Source organism: Selaginella moellendorffii, unplaced genomic scaffold, assembly GCF_000143415.4.
Source record: "Selaginella moellendorffii unplaced genomic scaffold, v1.0 SELMOscaffold_7, whole genome shotgun sequence".
In the NCBI taxonomy this organism is placed as follows: Eukaryota; Viridiplantae; Streptophyta; class Lycopodiopsida; order Selaginellales; family Selaginellaceae; genus Selaginella; species Selaginella moellendorffii.
This window is the reverse complement of record NW_003314268.1, coordinates 971,250-986,837: the sequence shown is the minus strand read 5'-3', so window position 1 is coordinate 986,837 and position 15,588 is coordinate 971,250. Positions and strand designations below refer to the sequence as shown.

Sequence of the window (15,588 nt, the reverse complement as noted above, 5' to 3'; positions counted from 1 at the left end):
GGCTTTTGCGTTGCCCCGCCGAGGACTCTGGTTCCTGTGGAGGAGTGCGTCGAGCGAATGCGCTAGGGATCCAGAATGTGGAGGGCGAATGCGCTGATAAACAATGACTAGAATTTGCACTCTTTCTTTGTCGGGATTTTTCCTTCTTGCAATGTACAAAAAAAAAACCATCGACAAGCTGACCGTGGCCTGGTCAACTGCGTGCACGCCGTGGGGACAATTTGGACGCGATCAGCCCCACGAGCGCGCCGAGGTACGTGATCCACATCGAGAGCGGTACCGGGAGTACATGACCGTGACGAGCTTCCGCGTGCAGGGGAACAAGAATGTGTTGCAACCCCGGCCACAGTCAGCACGAGAAAGTTCTATTCATTTCGCTAGTTGTTGGTATCTCTCGTCTAGCATCCGCTGGAACACCTTCTCGGTGTCGCCATGCCGGCTGTAGCCGGCTATCAGCGCATTCCAAGTCACTGGATTCCTCGTCAGAAGTGTTAGAGTGATCGAAAACCGTTGGGGTAAAGTGATCTTTCTTCTTTCTTTGGAAGTAGATTTAAACGCCAAGAAGAAGCGCAGGACGGGAGTCTTAGTTCTTCCACTGCCCGCGGCGCCGGCACTCACGGCCACACCACCACCACCGTCTTCTTCTTCTTCCACTTCTGCCGATGTCATTGCACTGTGGAATGGCTGACGAAACCGTTGCCTGATAGCCTCGAGGTACGGTTGCTCGCTGTTCTTCTTGTTTTTTGTGTAGCTGTGTTTGCTCACGTCTTGGATCCGCAAGCATAGAGTCGACGCTGGAGGCTGAGAGGTGGAACGCAATGATCTCGGGTCCTTTGATCGCATGCCTTTCCCCCACTGTGGCAAAGGCGGCAATCACGGTTGGTAAGAGACAGTATCCGGTGATGGCATCTCTCTAAACATTTCCATCGGCAAAGGCGGCAAATCCTGCTACTAACATTGTCGAGTATGCCTAGTTATTTTGAGGGACAACGTTATATTACATGGTCAGCCATAAAGACAGACGTTTCCAGCCTAGCTGTTGCGAATGCCACCAAGTCCGACACGGGCATAGAAGAGATAGTTCCCGACCTCTCAGACAAATCGATGTCGCGCGCACTCTTCCAATCAAACGCACGGAGCAAGCTTGCAACCCCAAAAGGAACCATGCGGGAAGCTATCTGCACGCCCGAACAAGTTCTCCGCCCGGCAGAGAATGGCATCATGAGCGCTTGCAGGGATTTCGCTTGATAGCCCAGGAAACGCTCCGGGCGAAATGCTTCCGGTCCGTCCCAGTATCGCCCAGAAGTTGATGAGAACGCTCCGGTGTTTGGGGATGTCGTAGCCGGCCAGTGTCGTCTTGGATGGGTTGTAGTCGGGAACGCCAAGAGCTCCCACTGCATGGAGTCGCAACACTTCTTTGAAGACCGCTTCGATATAAGGTAAGTTGTCGAGGTCCGAGTGCTTGACAAGTCGTGATTTCTGTGTCATGTTCTTTACTTGTGCTCTCTGCATCACTGTGGGATTTTCACACCAAAATTATTACTTTTCTTGGCAAAAAAACAGCTAAATGCATGTTTTTTGGTTTGCTTAAGCAAAGTAAATTATTTTGGACTATGTGATTCTATACGCAAACATAACTTGCAACATTTCGTCCTGTCTCATTTGGTTACATTTCCAGAGATTTTAGAGAGCAAGCCTCCACTGCTTCATTTCCCATGGCTAGGAGGACAGACCTTAGAACAGTTTGTTTCATTTGAGCTTTCCTTTTCTATAACGTTTGTAGATCATTACCAAATCTCGTCAAGTTCCACTGATTCCATAGGTTGACACTGACAGAGGGCGGGATGCGACGCACTTGATTTTCTTGGGACGGTAACTCATTCTTTTGTCTTTGTTGTTCTTTGTCCTTGGGACCTGATCTCGAGCCAGAGTTCCCGTATCAGTGAGCAAGTGACGCAAGACTAGAAATCTGGCGAAAGCTACGGTATGCCCCATCGGGCGCCACAGACAATCTTTTCTTCTTCTTCTTCTTCTTTGTCTCCTTTTTTTTTTTTTTACACTTAAACTTATTCTTTGCAGGCTCCTTCCCGCGCTCTTTTACTGGGGAGACAACGCACCCACTGTATGAAAATCTGTATGTTCGTGATTGGACATCTTACTTTTTCTTTTAGACTTCTGAGATGAGTTGCCTGGTCCAAGATTCTAGATATGTGTCTCTCGCTTGGCATGCTGTCCCGATGCGCTGCCATGGGAGGAGCGATTTGCCCTTCCAGAAGTGATTAGCACTGCGGCATCCAGATCGTGTAGATGTATGGCTCCTTTCCTAAGCTCAATATTGAGCTCAATCGAAGCTATTCTGGAGACAATATCCTGTCAAGAGAACGGTTTCTATAACTTTTACCAGGCTTGGAACTTACAGGAAGAGAGAAAAAGATTTCCTGATCAGTTCCTGGTTTTTACAATCTTTCAGGTATCAATTATCTCGACTCAACCTCTGGGCTTTCGTATCTCTTCAGTGCCCGGCCTATGAAGATTTCTTCTCAAGTGAGATTCAGGAAGAAAGATAACAGTGGCATATGTTCTTTCCTTGCAGGTTGTAGATCAAGTAGATCCACGTAGAGCAGTAGCCTCAAGGAGTCTTCATTCGCAGCAGCGTATGTTTGATAGAATACTTCTCATTGTGGCATTTTTGGTCTAGATAGTGGATCTACGTAAGCTTCATCTTCACATTGGAAATTGCAACATCAAGTAACACCATTTCGATTTCCTTTTACCATGCCAGCTGGTTTTCTGCTGTTCTTTTTACAATCACAAGAAACAAATTAAACAGAACGAAAGTTACAGCTCCATCAAAAGTCAAGCGTACTGTATTCTGGCACCCTTGAACGTGAAGACTTTCTCCTTGTCCTTCCCGCGCGGCACCAGAGTGACAACGAGCTTGTCCGCGTCCTTCAAGCCCAAGATCTCGACGTTGGGCTTGATGGAGAAGCTGGCGTTGGTGGTCCGAGTGCTCGACTCGGTCATCCCGGGCATGAAGTGGGGGATGTTGTAGAAAGAGCCGACGTACTCAGCGCAGGAGAGCGTGGTGCTCTCGTTGGCCTCAGGGAGATTGATGAACACGTTGAAGTTAGTGTTATTCTGCATCCCAATCACCATCTCTTCCAGGACCAGGAGCTCGTCCGAAGCGCTGCCTTTGGGCTGCGCCACCGTGACCGTCAGCGGGCCCGCTCCAACCTTGACAGGCTCGGCGTTCTGGGACGAGGATCTCACGAGTGGATACTCGGCCGCCATAGCAGTAGCTCCAGGAACCAACGAAGCAACGGGCTGCGCGAAGGCCGTCTTTGCGAGCGGCAGTGGCCTGTAGTCGATCCAGACCTTGTCCTGGGGCATGGACGCGTACTCGTACTTGTGGCATCTTTCACCTTGACGCGAACGAGGTCCTGGTTCTCATCGAAGAAGAGGAACTCGGTGTTGAGGTAGTCGGCGTCCGTGAAGTCATGGTTTCCCAGGGACCTCCACACGTCCCACATCCTGTCCACGTTAGCATGGTGGGAGTAGAAGAGTGGATCCTTCCCGGCCGAGTAGAAGTTGCCCAGGTCCTCGCCATTGGGCTGCCACCAAAGATGTGGACGGCCGTGTGTGGGGTTTTCTCCAGTGATCCATCCCCACCGTTATTGTTTCCTTTCCTGCATAAGACATGGCTCCGTCACCTTTTTTCTGGCCATGCACACGTACCTTACGGGAGCGCCGAAGAACGCTTCCGTTGTTGTACATGATGGAGATGTTGTCCTGGCGGATCTGATCGTCGGGCTTGTTGGGCCTGGACTTGGGGTCGACTTCGGACGCGTAGCCGAGATCCACTCGCGCGGGCGCGTAGTTTGCCTCGTTGCGATTGGCGTCGAAGATGGGGGTGCCCTCGCGCCGAAACATCTCGGGGATGTAGCTCCCCCCGTCCTGGTTGTCCCAGTTCCAAAACGGCAGCGCAAAGGTTGGATCGTTGATCAAACTGCCCAAGATCTTCTCGTGGTAGTAGAGGTACCAGCGGTGCCACGGCAGGAAGAGCCAGTTGAAGTGGATCTGGAGCGTTGACTTTGGATCGCCCTCCTGGTGGTAGCCGTAGTTGCAGTAGACGCAGTGGACGTTTGCCTGCTGCCGGAAGCTCCGGGGATCATCCGAGGGAAGCGCGCGCATCTTGGCGTAGGCCGTGTTGTACTTGTGGATGTAGTCCTCGTCCACGAGATGGGCGGGGCGGCGGGTGCGCATGGGGCCGGTGTCGGGCTTGAAGGCGATGGTGTCGCGCTTGGGCTTGGGCGGGCAGCACATCACGAAGGTGTTGGTGTTGGCGATGTTGGCGGGCTGGCAGCGCTTGAAGGTGGGCGAACCCACGGGCTCGGCGAGCGCGGGACCACTAGGGGACGCTGCGAGCGAAGCTCCGCCGGCGATTGTTCCCGCCAGGAGCTCGCGGCGATCGATGATCGAGGCCGGGGTGGAGCTACCTTTCTTGGAGGGGAAAGAGGGATTAGAGGACTTTGCGGCATTGGCTTCTTTCCTGGCATTGGCGGGCATCGGCTCCGGTGCTGGAGCTTGATGCGATCGAGCGAGAGTGCCGCGGGAGACATGCCCGGCAACGAATCCATGTTGGATGAGAGATTCCAAATCTCGACTATCACCGCGTTAGAAAGCGATACCTTTTGATTAAAGGGCGAACGAGTTCACATGGTTCTCGTGGAAGTAGTGGGCTGTTTGACATTGGAAGGGGTCAAAGCTGTCCATTGTGATCGGACATTTTGATCCACGGGAACCCCTCAAAGCTGCCACGTCATCCGATGCTCTGACAGCAGTGAGGAAGAAGATAGCGCGACAGCAAGGGGCCGCTCGGCGATTCTCACGAGCAGGGTGTCCGATGTGCGGTGTTCCCCGTCCGCCATGGATTTCTCGAGCTCCGTCATGGTGAGAATTGCTGGAGAGTGGAATCGATCGACAAGTAGAGAGAAATATTTCGAGAAAAGAGAAATATTTCGCGAATGCGGAAGGAGGGGAGATCGATGAGGAGCGATATTTCGAGGAGAAGGAACGATGGAGGAGCGCTATCGAGGAGGATCCCTGAGAAATGCAGCACTTCACTTTCAGTAACCTGGATCGAGGAGGATCCCTGAGAAATGCAGCACTTCACTTTCAGTAACCTGGATCGATCGAGCGCGGCATAAATCGGCGCCGGATCGATGGGCGAGACGTGAAGAACTCTGCCAACGCCTAGCGGCAGAGCCTGGACTTTGAAGAACCGATCAATGTTTGTAGCGCCGCCTCCGCCATTGACGATGTGCCCGACAGAGCCAGAGAGAAAATAAATGGAATCTTCCCGAGATGCGATTAGGAGGTCCAGGTTCGAGTCCCGTGGGCTCATTGTCGTTGGGTTGAATTTGTGTTGTGTGATGTCATGCTAAGGTGGTGAAAGTGAGAAAATCGATATGACCTCTTATCAAACCACATAGCATGCTGTTCTCCCACACAACAATCTAAGTAAAAATCTCCTTGGAGTGTTTTTCTTTTCACGATGTCTTACGTGGTGTCTAGGCATGACTTGTCCGTGCGTACTTTGGGACCACTGTCCTTGTTCCATGTGTTCACGTTGGAGAAAAAAAAGTTAGTTCCATCCAGGAGAGTGAAGCCTCGAGGTACACTTGCTCGCTGTTCTTCTTGTTTTTTGTGTAGCTGTGTTTGCTCATGTCTTGGATCCGCAAGCATAGAGCCAACGCTGGAGACTGAGAGGTGGAACCTCTTACCAACCGTGATTGCTGCCTTTGCCACAGTGGGGGAAAGGCATGCAATCAAAGGACCCGAGATCATTGCGTTCAGACAGTATCTGGTGATGGCATCTCTCTAAACATTTCCATTGCTCTTTCCAAAAGCAAGTTTTTCACGTAAGCCTGGATCCCATCCTATACACTGGAACACACATCAATATCCCCATTCCTTGGCCAAAAGAATGTCACTGATCTGATCAAATCTTGAATGTGGAAGTCCCATAAATCTCGAGCATCACTTTCCAAGAGTCAAGTCCTACCTGTTCCTTTATAGCCTCGCTCAAGTTCTTTGAGTTGAATCTCTGCATCATTACTTTTTGTAAACCATCAGTCTAGTGATAATTTCCTTGACTTTGCCCTTTGGCCCTGATTTTTTCCACCATGTTGCTTTTTCTTCGCTATGCACTGCTTGCTCTATACTCCATTCTTTGCAATGTGAGAACTCTTAGAAAATTACCACCAGGTCCAATCCAATTGGAGTCCAAGATAGACATGAGATAGAGCCCGAAAAAGAGTCCAAGATGGACCCAAGATAAACTTTGAAATAAAGTCTAAGATAGGCCCACAAGACTAAGTTCGAAACCTAGTTTGAGTTTAAGTTTGAATCTAAAGGTCTCCTAAACCCTAAGGAGTTTAGTGAGTTCCAAAAGGATAATAGGGGGAGGACTTTAGTGGAACCAATTTGGCTAATAAAGCTAGTGTGGCCAATGAAGGTTATACCCATGTGGTGGATGATGATATACCCATTGAGGAGTCTAAGGCTAAAGTGAATATAAATAGGTAAGTGGGGTAATTTGGTGAAGTGTTCAAGAGCTAAACTCTAACTCTTCCGAGAGATCAAATGGTTGATGCTCTTAATTTAAGTGTGGTTAACACTACCTACTTGATACCTAACATGGCTCATTAAAACCTCACTCTAGCCAAATGGTTAGGGCACCCAGAGGTGGAAGGTGGGAAGAGTATTTGTTGGGGCATCTTTTAGCCCCAACCGTGGATCTATCCCTCATACACAAATTCATAAAGCCATAGATCCAAACTCAATTCCAAGAGAAAATGGGGAGGACCCTTGATATTTCATCCTCATGTGGTTTTTATATAATCATTTGGAATATTTTCAGAATCAAAATATCATCTCCCTCTCTCTTAAGACACCCATAGCTACAATTGAGGAGTAGGAGTAGGAGTGGGAGTAGAAGTAATAAGAATAGGAGTAAGAGTAAGAGTAGGAGTAGGAGTGGGAGTAGAAGTAATAAGAATAGGAGTAAGAGTAAGAGTAGGAGTAGGAGTGGGAGTAGAAGTAATAAGAATAGGAGTAAGAGTAAGAGTAGGAGTAGGAGTGGGAGTAGGGGTAAGAGTGGGAGTAGGAATTGTTTCTCTAGTTATAACATGTGATACGAGGAGAAGGTGGCAATGAGCTAGTGCTACAACAAGCAACCATTGGTGGGTGCATAAGACTCTAGTGCGTAAGAACCCACGGCTGAGATGTTCCCATATGCTAGAATATAGTGTCTAGAGAGGGTAATTGTTGAAACAAAGAGAAATGAAAAAGAAAACAAGAGATGGAAATAAAAAATTGAATAAAGATGAAAGTACAAGATGGGAAAAGAGTTTAAAGTGAAGAGACACAGGGAAATTCAATAGGAAATTATGTAGTTGAATTAGATACTCAAAAAAAGTAGGAAAAGAGGGAAAAATAAGGAAAAAAGAGCAAGAAAACCAAATGGAAACAAGCTTAAACTTAGCTCCCACGCTCTGGAAAGTGAATATGCTAATACAACATCAAGCTCATGTAATTTGTGCTCAAAATTTCGGCTAAGAATTAAGAAGAAAGCATAGGGAATGTATTGTTCAATGGTGGTAACTGTGAAATAAGAGATGAACTATAATGGAAGAGAGGGATGATAGGGGATCTTGGTAGATAGATTATATGATTGAGTGTGTCCAAGGATGGGCTCTAATCTGATATAGTGAAATGTGAAGTCACAACTACTGCTCACACCAAAAGTTGTTGGACTGCCGCTCAAAAGGTGGCAAACTGGTTCATTTGTGAAAGAAAAGGGTGTTGTCTTTGTTGGCCACACCTTTGAAAGCAGTTAGATGCCCTCTACAATTGGGCTCTCCTACTAGAAGAAGAAATAAGCTCCAAAGAGAAGAAAGTCATGGTATGTGACTAGTCCATCGAATATCTCACATGTTGTGCATGAGAATATCTTAATTTATGTTGTTGCTTGTCTAGAAGATCCTCTATGATGAATTGTTGTCCCCAAATGTCTAGTATAAATGGATGATGAATGGTGGAAAATGTGAAAGATATTATTGGGTATGTGTAGTGAGAGTTGGGCAATGATGGTATGAGTGTGTGGTAGGGAATTCTAGAGTATGGATGATATAGAATGGTGATGAAAATGTGAGGATGGAACTGATGTAGGAAAAGAAATGAAGCACAAATTAGCAAGAGTCGAGAAATTTTCATACAATCAGTAATGTAGCTAGAGCGTGTTCATCATGGAAAGAGACTTTTTCCATGTGATTCTCTGGATTGAAGAAAGATGTAAGAAGAGTGAGAGCAAAAAGATAAAAAAAGAAAAAGCAAAAAAAAGTTAAAAAATGAGTGAAGATGGAAAGATCTCATTACCAAAAGAAAGAGTAGTGCAAGTAGCTTCTGTGATGGATGATGATGATGGAACCATTTCAGGAGTGTAGCGCACCTTATCTCTCCCCTCTTAAGCCAATTGGAAAAGGGGCAATTGCTTGATGAGAGAGCCCTTAGTGGCTATTTTATCCCCATTTATCCCCTAAGGTTTTAAGGATCCACGGTGACAGTATACTCAAATCTCATCCCATGATCACATGCGCTACACTCACCCCTCTTTCAGAGATGTCAATGTTCTCATTGACTATTGACTAACAACCCCTACTGAGCTAAAAGGAACCAACACTTCCATTTCCGCACTGAATCTACCAATCCTTCCATTGTGTAGACTAGTTATTCCATATGAAGCAACTAGTCATCCACCCATACCGCAGTCCACTCACCCCCCCTTTAGAGATGTTAATATCCTCATTGACTATTGACTAACAACCCCTACTAAGCTAAGAGGAACTAACACCTCCATTTTCACACTAAATCTACCAATCCCATGATCACATGTGCTACAAGAAGGATGCAAGGCATCCTATAGAAGGCGTGGAATGCCACCGAAACTGGCCGAGTCACCCTCAAGTGCTGCATTGCATTGACCATACCGAGGTGGTGAATAATGTTACTGTAAGAGAATCTAGGATGCTGGAACTGCTTGGAAGGATGGGAGCCTTCTGAGGATCGTAGAAAGTGTCCCCAAGGATTTGTGGAAGTCATCGTGTGTTGCTGATGAAGATTGGTGGCCGGGTGAAGTGTTGACAGTGTTGGAGAATGCTTCAAGTGTTGTAGTAGGATGAAGTTAGGATCCAGCCATGAACCTAAGTTTGGGAAGTGCTGAGACGAGGTGCCAAGTTGGGAGAAACTTGAAGGAAAAGTCGAGATGCTACTGGAAAATGCCCACTACCTTTATGTCATGGTCATATCCCAAGTGAGCAGCAAGGCTTGATTACAGCTTTGGGGTGAAAAGTGCCACCAAGAGTGTAGTCATTAAGCTGGAAAGTCAAAAGTGTACTCAAAGAGAGTGAAGAAGTTGTGCTCTCCAAAGTGTTGTTGATGTCATGTGACCTTATTTTGTTGACAGCTCCAAAACTACTATGTACCACTTGAAAAGGCTCTGTCTCAATGCTGAGATCATGTAGAGGACTCTGAGGAAGGTAGTGAAGAATTTCAAGATCAAAAGTTGCATTTTAAGAAGGTGTGAGCACATTAGTCGGCAAGCTTCTAAGGTTGTATGTTAAAGTATATGCATCTTGAGGAATTTTCTATAAAGGTAGAGTTAGTACAACTTGGGGGTGGATATAGGCTCAAGATGTAAGCTCCACACTATGGAAGCAAGTCAAAAAATCCATGGCTGCAGCAGATACCACTCCAAGGCATTTGCTGGAGGCAACTGGAGATGGCTATTTGTCTAGAAGAAAGTGGTTAGTAGATCCTCATTAGGGGTCCTTAGTGACTCCTCAAGTGGTGCTAGAGTTGGAAAAGTGTTTGGAGAATCCACCACTTAGACAAATTCCTCACCATGTTGCAGCGAAGGAATCAATGTGAAATCCCCAGATTTGTTGAAGCCAAGGGATCTTTGGACTTGTGTAGTCATGGCAAAGAAGTCAAGTATTGATATAGTCCAGTCCGTGTTGAAGAAGTCAATCATATTGCAGTTAACAAATTGGATTTCCAACAGCGTGTCATCCTCAATAAGTTTTAGGAAAAGAACCTTGAGAGCCTGGTTAACTTCAGTGATGGAAGAAGCATCCACTTAAGACAAACTGGATGGAAGTAGAGAATGACCATGGGCATTGAGAAGAGTTGCTGCATGGATGCCATTGCTAATCATTAATCCTCCCTTGGCCCAAGTTGTTGTGCAAGTGGTAGTGAGGTGCCACAGCCATCCTAAAATGGTGGAGTCCTTTAGCTTCTTAGATCCTAGCTGTTGGAAGTCCATAACAAGGAAATCTAGCATGGAAACCACTCCTTGCACCAAGATCTTGACATTACGACAGATGCCTGTAGGGACCATTGAGTGATTGGCAAATATTTTGAGGATGATAGTTGTGTTTCTTACCACTTCTAAGCCACTAGAAAGTGCCAAGTTGAGGGAGATGATGTTGCTCTAGAATCTAAAATCAAGTAATGCTTTTGCTATCAAAAATTTATTGCCAATTTGGACCTCCACAAAGAATGCTTCGAGATCATGAGTGGTTTAGCTGGGGGCTTTTGCCAAGCCCACAGGCATCCCTGTGAAACTTCAGCATGACATGCACATCATCAACACTCAAGGAGTAAAACCGAGTATGCATTGCAAAAGCTCACCAAGTGTGATATGGACTGGAGTGTCAACAATCTAAAAAAGAACCTTTTGTGGGACTTGAGAAAGAGTGGAAGGCAGCTTAGGAGACCCCACACTGAAAGTTGGATAAATATCCAATTGTTGGATTCAAAGTTATGGCCAAGGATGTGGGTGGTTTTGCAAATATCAAAGTATGGGGTAACTTGCATGCCATGAGAGATGGGGAAGTTCTAGAAACTGGAGCTAGATCCTGTTCACCATCAATATTTGGGGCTAGAAGAGAAACCTTCTTGCATCCTCGAGTCACAACAGCCACCTTATAATTGTCCTCTACAACATCAACTGTATTGATGTGCATCAGTGTCTTTCCACAGCTCGACAAAGGGGTGTCTTTGATTGCTTTTTGCTCTAGTTTTTGCTGGTATCTATCTCTGGCCATGGAAGAAATGTGTTGTTTGGTAGAGGTTGTTGCTGAACATGCTAGATAGAAGGTGGTCAAAGTTTTGGGTGAAGCTTCCAACATCTCTTTATGCTATACATCATAACATCACAATGCAAATAGTACGAAGAATGAGGAGGGCATCTCGTTCTTTGCGTACTGTATGCAACATGCTCTAAACTCCTCAAGTAGCTTCTCTTGCATTTGTCACTGCTGCTGGATGATTTCCTTGTATCTTGCAAGCTCTAACAATACCTTCTCGATCACTAGGGGAACTCTATCATTGCTGTGTGGGGCTGGAGAAGAATGAACCACAGTAGCACATGAGCTCTCATTTGAAAGTAGGAGGAAAGCCTCCTCTACCTTGGAAATCTTGAGCTCTTGGAGAAGATCCCACTCCAAAGCCTTTACTACAACAAATGCATCACAATACATCCAAAACTCTTGCTTGAGCATCTTGCATTGGAGATTTCCCTTGAGGCTAAAGATGAATGTGGTGATGCCATGAGGTTTATTTGTGATGACCTTGCGCTAGACACACTCCTTCTAGTAAAAACTGAACAAAATCACATATTCCAGCACAGATTCACATGCTCCTTGCCAAAAAGCGAACAAATCCATAAGTAATTTGTCAGTGCTATTGATCAAAGTGAAAAAGATGCTTTGAATGTGGAGTAGTCAGCCATGTCTACCTCCAAGAGTGTCTTTGCTTATGTTGCTGCTCGGCTAGTGAGCAATCACAAGAAGTTGCAGAGCTTGTAATCATCCTTGACGATGCTGTTCGACATACAATATTGCTCAAAATGAGTGATGTGTGTCTTGGCGAAGATGTCACTATTGCTAGATAAATATGTTAAGTCGGTGCCTCATTGTAGAATGTGGATTTGTGCAAGAAGAGCCATGGATGGCAGACTTCTTGACTTGATATCTATAGTGAATGACGAATCCTCCTCCTTAGAAAAAGTAGTTTGATAATTGAGCTCTTGTAGAAGGCATGAAAAATGTCCTTGTACCCTAGGCACTGTATGGAAGTTTACTTGTTGCCATCTCTAACTGGAATAAGTGTGAACTACCATAAAGTGTCCACTATTGTAGCACACATGAATTTGGAGTTGAACTCCAAACCTGTTGTGCTATATAACGAGGTTCCGATACAACCCCATGAGCACCAACTCTCTGTATTCAGAACCTGCATGCAAAATAGTGTCAGACAGTGTCTGGCACAATTTTGGCATACCGTTGGCCTAACACAAGGAGGAGGGTACCCCACCGACTAGAGCAGTGTGGAGCTTGGGCTTAGACCCCAGTTGGACACAAAACAAGGAGCGACACAGCCCAGCAAGAGCCAAACTAATGTCTCAGGTGGTTCGATATGCATTCCAACCATTATCCCTACCATACATTTGGAACCCCCATAACACCCCCTATAACACCCCCCTGCCCTCTAAGGAACACATGCTTTGGGCTTTCACCCCAAGCCTCCCTTAGTGCTAAGAGTTAGTCTCTAGGACAAGCTCGAAACTTACTAAATATCTAAATATAGAATGTTCCTACATTGCGAATTTAGATATGGGCCAAACACCATTATGTTCAGGACAATTTTGATATTCTATAGATATGCCAAATGAGCAAAACTAAACACTTTCTATAAATAGCATTTGAGACCGAAATAAGACTAACATAAAGGGCATGAAAGTGAGGGTGTTTGGCAAACACGGTAAGGTATCATCTAGCAAATATTGAGGGACTAATCTCAATATCACAAGGGTTCTTGATACTAACAAGTGCAAGCTAATGACACGAGTTTCTTAAACTAGGCCGAGTATGCTTAGCAAGAAACACATAGGGTTCCTACCTTATATTTATCCAATTTAAGTGCAAGATCATTGACCAAATTCTCAACTAGCTCAAGTGGGAATGATAAAGAGAACCAACTGTACTGACCTCTTGCCTTCATAGTAGTAAGGAAAGAGTGTCTGTAAAGACTGGCAGACAAGTATCTTTCGATACCCAAAGTCACATTTGCAACACTCTCCTCCCCTTGGGGAAGACACTCGTCGATGCATACCTATAGCGCACCCTAGAAAAGGGACAATTGCTTGATAAGAGAGCCTTTAGTGGCTATTTTATCCCTATTTATCCCCCAAGGTTCTAAAAATCCATGGTGACAATATATTCAAATTTCATCCCATAATCACATGCGTTACACTCACCCCTCCTTTAGAGATGTCAATGTCTTCATTGATTATTAACTAACAACCCTTATTGAGCCAAAGGGAACCAACATGTTTATTTTCGCACTGAATTTACCAATCCTTCCATTGTGTAGATTAGCTATTCTATGTGAGGCAACTAATCATCCACCGTACCATAGTCCCATGGTAGATACCTTCGTTTGTGGATACTCCACACAAGAGGAAGGACATATGCATGGATGCCTAATATATACGATTTCAAATTTAAGGGTAGGAATATACCTTGCTCAAGGTATATTATATATTATATTTATATATTATTATATTTTTAAGTAGCCATTGATCAATGGGAATCAAACCTGTGCCATTTGCTCTAATATCACATGTAATGCACCTTATCTCTCTCCCCTTAAACTAATTGGAAAAAGAGTAATTGCTTGACGAGAGAGCCCTTAGTGGCTATTTTATCCCTATTTATCCCCTAAAGTTATAAGGATCCATAGTGACAATATATCCAAATCTCATCCCATGATCACATGCACTATAATACCCAAGTCTAACAAACCATCAAAGACACAATTCTGAAAGTTAACGGAATGCATACTATGTGGGAAACACACCAACTTAAATGAGTTATAGAACAACCTTTCCTCTATGTCCAAAGATGTTAAAACTCAGACACCCTCCAGCCGTCACTGACAAGGAAATGACTAACATAGTTAGCCACCCTTGCTGCTCCAAGTACCACTCGGCTTACAAAGGAATGATGCATCACTGCTCGCAGAGACATAGGGAGAAGACCAGAGGCCAAACTTTCCATGAGCAAGAAATCAACCCTGTCAAGAAGATTTAGACAACTATTATAAACTGGCAGAGTAAGTTGTTTACATGACCATGCCCTTTTCAAAAATGAGTAATTGAGAGAGAGAGGTAGGGACTTGTGATTAGTCTATAATAGTTACCCCTATAGTTATGTATTGGACCCATGCACTGAAGTGCGGAAGTTAGTCTACCAAAACTGACCCAAGTACTGGTGCAATGAGTAACTGAAACTAAGTAGGACTAAGTAAAAGCTAGTACAATAGGTGGGAACCTTGGCAAGGGAATTTAACTAAGGCTAAGGTAGTATTGGTCGGATACACGAGGTAAGCTGGCAAATTGGAAAGGAAAAATTTGTGGCTTACAACTTGGTGTGCTCAGCTGCTTGTGCCTACGAGGAACATAGTTAAACCTTAAATTCAGTCTAACCCAAAGAAGGGGATTAAGAGAAAATTTGGGAATCTGTAAATGGATAGCTAACACCCTATTACTCTTGCAGTGAGTAATTGAATTTAAGTAGGACCAAATAGGAGTTAATATAATAGGTGAAGACCTTGGCAAGGGAACTTAACTAAGGCAAAGGCAAAAGTGGTTGAATAGAAAAGGTAAGTTGGCAAATTAGAAAGAAAATATTTGTGGTTTACATCGAACTCTAAGCCCTTTGTGCAACAAAATGAAGATCTAGTACACAATTAATACCTCCTATAAACACTAACTTCCCATATCCAACTTTTGCATATAAAATAGTATCAAACAGTGTCTACCCCAATTCTGGCATACTAATGGCCTATAACAAAGAGGTGGGTACCCCACTGACTAAAGCAACATGGAACTTGAGCTTATTCCCAAGCTAGATGCAAAATAAAGAGCAATACAACCTAGCAAGAGCTAAATTAATATTTTATTCTAAATTCTAAATTAATATATATATATATATATATATATATAATCAAGTGGTCAACAATGCTTTTAAACACCATCCCTACTATACATTTGGAACCCCCCACAACCCCCTATCCCTCACCCTAGAAAAATGCATGCTTTTGGGCTTTCATCCCAATCTCAAGAATTAGTTTATGGGATGAGTTTGAAAATTTACTAGATGTGGAATATAACTAAATTGTGAATTGAGATGTGGGAATAACACCATAGGATTCATGACACTCTCTACATTCCATAGATATGCCTTTTAACAAATCTAAAAACTTACTATAAATAGCACAAAGGATTGGAATGAAATCAATATATAAAGCATGATAGTGAGGGTGTTTGGTGGACACGATAAGCATATAGCATTATTAAGGAATTAAACTCAACACATGAGGGTTTTTGTCATTAGCTAGTGCAACATATAATATATTTAGCTAATAATATATAAAATATTCCACCCTTATACTTATTTGGTC

General features: G+C 44.5%; 1 pseudogene; it reads right to left on the bottom strand.

Moving 5' to 3' along the window:
- Positions 1-2,732: 2,732 nt before the first annotated feature.
- LOC9652295 lies at positions 2,733-5,316 on the bottom strand (annotated as a pseudogene).
- Positions 5,317-15,588: the final 10,272 nt, after the last annotated feature.